The sequence below is a fragment of the Lissotriton helveticus genome, chromosome 3_2, assembly GCF_964261635.1.
Source record: "Lissotriton helveticus chromosome 3_2, aLisHel1.1, whole genome shotgun sequence".
Lineage (NCBI taxonomy): Eukaryota > Metazoa > Chordata > Amphibia > Caudata > Salamandridae > Lissotriton > Lissotriton helveticus.
Window position 1 is genome coordinate 22685870 of NC_136062.1, and position 6367 is coordinate 22692236.

Here is a 6367-nt window from a genome sequence, read left to right on the forward strand (position 1 = left end):
GACATTTATAAAAATACATACATAAAAAACACAGGCTAAAATACTCAACTGGTGCTTCTAAAATACGCCTACCCCAGTGTACCTAACCTATGTCTAGTACGAGGGAAGAAGTAGGTCTTGGTTTAGCATAGGTTTAGTTTTGCCAAGAATTGCCAACAGTTTCTCTAGGTTCTCATCAGCTCCATACCTTAGAATGAGAGAAGTTGGTGTCTCTTTCCCGGGACTCGATTTCCTAACACCCCGCAAGGGGAGTCAGAAACACTGGAACTGGATTCTCGGCAGGAGGATGACAGCTTCTAGTCAGTGCGTCAGCTGGCTTCCTTCGGTACTTGCTGTGGCGAGCTGCGTCGTGCAAGCAGGTAATCAAACTACACCAACCCACACGTGCTTTGCCATAGCAAGTGAAGGTATATGTATACCTTGAAGGTGCTTAGGAATGCCAATATTGACGTAAAAGTCGGGCATATGAACGTCATGAATGAACCCCTAAGGAATAGATGTACATGCATAATAAATTTGTTCTTGGAGAAATCAGTATCCAGGTAAGGGGAAGTCCCTACGGCTTAAGAGTCTGGTTTTCCAAGTAGTCATTGTGACGTAGATGAACGGATGTAAGTAGCCATGCCTGTATTTGGGTAGCATGGGCTATGCCTAAATAAGGACTGGATTTCTATGCTATATAAGGGCAATGTGAATTATACCTATATAAGGTCATGAATCAGGAAATGCATATGGAATCTAAATCGATACACAACACCCACTCCACTTTCGTATGAACGACATTACTAAGTTTATAAACATGATAACATATCTAAAATGTATCTACACACGAAGTGCTAAAAGCATGTTTCAAACACATTGTAAAGAATGTATCCAAACTATTGCATTGGTGCTGTACACATTAAAGCAAGTATTCATGCAAAGCATATTTTCGACATTTGAAATGCAAACATGAATGGATCATAAAAATATACATTTATGAAATGGCTCGTAAATACAGAAGAAAAAGTGCCGAAACCATTTCATGTCAGATTACATAAAACTGTTTATTTGTGGACAAGGTCATATGTTGTCTATTGGAAATATTCAAAGAATCATTGTTCGCTATGAATCGTTCTACTGGAAGCAGATTACTTTGTGCCAAAAAATTGAAAAAATACTAATTCGAAGAAAAAAAAATAATCACAGGAAAATGTTTTTTGTTTTGTAAAAAATGAAGGTCAAATTCAAAGTCTCTCAGAACACTGTGTGCCAAAATCAAAAGTCAGTGTTAGGGCTTGGAGAAAACATGAAATCTCCTATGTCTGTAGACAAAAAATTGTTTATCATTGTAGGCGAAAGTTGGGTTACCTCGTTTAGAAGATTAACCGCACATAGATGTGAAGCATCGCCTTAAGCATTGGTCGCATCAGCAATGTTTGAATTGTATGGTACCTGCGTGCCTTTTGTTTCCTCTCGTACCTCAACATCAGCATTTTGCGTCTGTGAGATCTCCATGACTACCATCAGCAGAATTGGTAGCCGCTGGGGACAACACAGAGCAAGGGCTGTTACCAGTTCAAGCAAAGTATCAATATCCATTGGCATGACAGATGGGAGTGTTAGACAGATGTCTAGCACGTATTCGTCTCCGCATAGCAGGCAGCGTAGAACAGGTAAGATGCAATCTTACCAGATTGGTCTGAATGACATCAGCCATGTGGTTTTTAAACTCTTGTAGACATGGTAACCCCAAAATGTGAACAATGTGCTCATGACACTTCATCTCCAATAGAGCTGTCTATATGGTGCTTGGAGTGGCGCTGGTGATTTGGCTTGCCATTTCGTAGCAGAAGGAGCAAAAAGAGTATCCCTGCAACGAGTCCCAAAAGGAGGGCAGTCCGCCAAACACAGAGTGCACGAAGTTTGGAAATATTCCAAAGACTGCTTGAAAAGGTGCTAAGTCCTGAAAACACGTTCTTAAATAGATGTACAATACCGCTCGTATCAGACATGTTTAAGATACGACTTAACATTTCTGAGAACTGTTTAGGGCAGTTTGTATCCAAAAGGGCATGTATCTCGGCAGAAGTCCGTGCGACTTGTATATCATAGGTTTCTTTGGCCCAGGTCAGTGGCACAGTTTTTTGCAAAAGAATGGCTTTCATTGTGCTTAGAGTATCAATTCATATAGAAGAGATGTTCAGTGAAGGCCATAGAGGCAACTTCCTGACTGTCTTTGTTTGTGGAAACAATACTTGCATACAGCAAGTGACCCTGGATGACTTAGTTACTAGATATGGTATACCTGGTGTAACTCCCATTCGGGAGTTGTCCAAAAATTGGTTCAATCACTGCAGCTGGTGAACCTTGCAGGCGACAGGATAAGTTGTTAGAGGAACCATCGCAGGCCCCTTGTAAATTAATGCCCTGACAAAGGAGAGAACGCTTAGTGCGTTTTCACAGTTTGAACCGCTAAGAAACACTTTACGTCCCCCACTCCAACATCTGTGTGTGTATGGTAATTCCCAGGATGTCTTGTTGTATTCTTTACCCAACCTTTCATATGTGCCTGCTGGCATGTGTTTTAGGCAATACTGAAAATGAAAAATTGTAACAGGCAGAGTGATTGTTCCATGTATTATCCATTCATTAGCTGTTTTTTCTGCTACCGTAAATGGCAATCTTTCCAGTTTTTCAATGCTCAGCACCGTATAGTCTGCTCCCCTTTGTGCCAATTTGATCTGTTTATCAGTGAGATTGAATTCTGAAAACAATGACATAGTATTGATGAAACGCCAAGGCACATAGCCTGAACAAAGGTTTTGTAACGTGTCCAGACTAATAGCATGATAGAACGTAGTTACGACTGACCATGTTGCAGCATGACCAAGTCCTGTTCCATGATGTCTATGGCAGAAGATACTATGCTGTCCAATGAATATATCCTGGATGACAGAGTCGGTAAGCCATTGTCAACTACAGAGAGAGATTTCTCTAAATTAATACAATCAATTTCTCGTGTTTGTTCTGCAGCCTCTGCTTGCGTAATCTTCCATAATTTGTTATATGCAGCATATATACCGGCATATATAAAACATTTTTGACACGGTTTTCTCAGTCCTAGCAAGAATTCCCTAAGGTCTGCGCCATCATTAAGTAAAGTTAAGTGTTGCTTTACATCCTTAAGTGTAGATTTTCGTAGCCAATCAAGGCAGAGCTTTCCTACACTGTATGTTGTTACTATTCCAGGATGCTGTCTTTGAACATATCTTGGGTCTGGCCTATTGATTTTAAACCCTTGTGTTTTGTTCAGGAATCTAGCTTGACAGTTGTTTGTGTCTGTGGGCCTGATTAACCATTTTTTTCAATCTGGATCTGTTCTGTTGTGAAGCAAAATAGTATGTATGTCGACCTCCCCCTCTGAAGTGTTATCACTCTCAGGTGTAGGTGTAGGTATGGACGGATTGTTCATGTCTTTGATCTTGGCTAACCCAAGGCAAGACGTCTGTTAGAGTGTGTCATTCAAAAACATAATTTGCTCAGGGATGATACAGGCTCTAAAAATAGCTTCTACACCCTGTACCTGCCAATATTTTGTACCCCAGACAGTTTTTGTCTCAATGTTGTCATTCCTGAAGTCGAAACCTAGTCTAGACAGTTGGGCATAAAAGGCTGCAGAATAAATCTGTTTGGTATTGGTCAACATACTTTTCCTTCCTGTTTTGTTCATATTTCTAAAATAAAATGTCTCTGGATTGGATACATTGAACCCTGAAAAGTATTGAAATTTTATATCAAATGTTTTTAGCTACCCTTTTGTAGTGTAGGACAATGTTCCCATTGGTATACATTAATACATTTCTAGGACTTGAAGATTTGTGCAAGAAATGATGACCATAATGGCTATAACAATACATTTGTTCATAGTCTGATGAACCTTCTAAATATTCATGATTTGTGAATACTGCAGACATTTCTAAGTCTGACATCATATTATTAACAGTCTCGAATTCCCATCATCAGAAAAGGTACTAGATGAAACAAAGTCACTTAATGAAATCTTGAATTGGTGTGGAATCTTCAAGAGCTCCGACGGGCCAAAAATTTCATATTCTGTTTTGTACTAAGCTATACCATCAGGTATAGGAACGGCTGTGATGCTCACTGCTGACAAGTCTCTCTGTTCACGATGAGATGATTTGTGTGGTTTGAGGAGTAACCACGCAAATGTGCTGTGTCCATTTTGACATATCTTCCATTTATCAGCATACCCAGAGTTATTACCAGAGCTAACCATAAGTAAAACACAATCCAAAGTTCATTCCATGATGAAACCAGATAAAATCTTTTCCAGGTGATGAAAAATTTCAGTTGCTTGTTCTTTGAAAGTTCTTTTTGCTGGCATTGTTTCAGGTTTGCTGGGATCCTCAGAAAACATATCAAAGTTAATGAAATAGCCAGAGGCAGCTCTGTCAATAGTTGGGATAGCATCCGGATTTGTTGAAATCGCTGGAACCACTTGATCACTTGTTACTTCGTTGTAGACAGGTGTTTCTTGACGAACTGTTATTTGGGTCTCAAGCGGGACGAGTTCCATAGCTTTATTGCTTAGTGCTTCTTTTCTCACTGCAGATTCTTCAAAGGTGATGAGTCTCTCAGTTTGAACCTCTTGGATAGTAGCTAGAGGAGTGCGTCTGCTACTTGGTCGGAGTCCACTTGGCCTACTGCTTAGTGTTGGCCACGTAGTGTGGTTTGATCAGGTTGATAGACACAAACCTGTTGTCCTTTTTACCAGCAAGGGGCGGCAGCAAAACTGTTCTTGATCCGTTGATTACTAGGACAGGTACTGGTTGTCTGTAAGAAGGCCCAAATTCCTTCTTGTCCGTCATCTTCTCTCTGACTAGATCCCCAAGCTTCGGGATCCAGACAGGCCTTGCTGGGATGGGTGTTTTTCCCCAGTGGTGGTTGGCTTCAGGAACACGTTGCTTTGTTTCATTCTTAGTTCATTTAAGTCCTGTAAAACAGCCAAACGATCTTTGATATCAAAATTCTTTTGTTCCATCACTGATGTGTGACAATCAAGGTCCGAGACCAACATTCTTGTCCCAAAAAGGACCTCATATGGAGTGATACCCCCTAGAGAACTTCTTGGCAAGTTCTTAAGACTATGTTGGACACTTATTAGATGTTTGACCCACCCGACACCGGAACCTAATACTCTAGCTGTTATAGATTGCTTTATGTCCCGTTTTTTTTCTCTACACAACCGAATTTCCCTCAGGATGGAATGGACTAGAATACCGCAATGCAATGCCCAAACTGGCCATGGCTTCTTTGTAAACTCGAGAGCTAAATGCAGGACCCTGGTCAGAATGTAGCGTGCCAAGTGCGTATGTGGCGATAAAGACTCGCAAATCTTTTATAACAGTTCGAGCGTCAGGTGAGCGCTGAGGCCACACCCAAATGCACCTTGAACACGAATCCACTGCTACCATGATATATTTATAGTTACTATCCCTTTGTAAGGGACCGCAGTGATCCAGGTAAACATACGCTAATGGTTTATCTGAGATTAACAGGGGCGTCTGTGCAGGATGTTTCACAGTAGAGACTTTCATCTTTTGATATATTTCACAGTCCAAGACGTAATTTCTGGTCTGTTTCCTCATGCCGGGCCACCAGTATCGTTGTTTTAATAATGATACTGTGGCGGAAACACCTGCATGAGCAGAGGCGAGCCCTTCATGTCCTGCTAGGATTAGTCTTAATCTATGTTCCATGTTTGGAATTACCCTATCTCCCACTCCAGGGATTCGAGCAAACTAACATTGCTTGTATCAGTTATATATGAGTATTTGAGAGGAAACCCTTCAGGTAACACTGCACCACTGCATTTGCATGTAGCATTGACAGCCAGCATTACTTCCCTGTCTATTTTCGTTTTTGAACGAGTAATTGCAGCTACGGAAGCCAATTGCACATCCCCTTCACGGCTTCATCAGCCAATGAATTCCCTTCAGCGTGAATGCCATCACGTTGATGACTCAGCGTGTGTATCACGTGAGTGTTTTGTAGTCCTTCTCGTAACTGAACTACTTATTCCCAAAGCGTTTTATGCTTGATTGTGCCACCTTTTGCATCTTTGAACCGGTTTTGAATCCAATTCTGTAAATATTCATTGTAAGATTGGACACAATAGAAAGAATTGCACACTATGAGTGGGGAATTCGCGATTCGTATTTTCAAGTGCCATTTTGAATGCTTGTAGTTCAGCTCGCTGAGCTGTACATTCTCCTAGAGATTGTGTTTTTATGTCCATATGTCTAAATTTGCCATCGCGCATATGACCTTTAACGATCGCGCATGCAGCACGATAAGCTTTTTT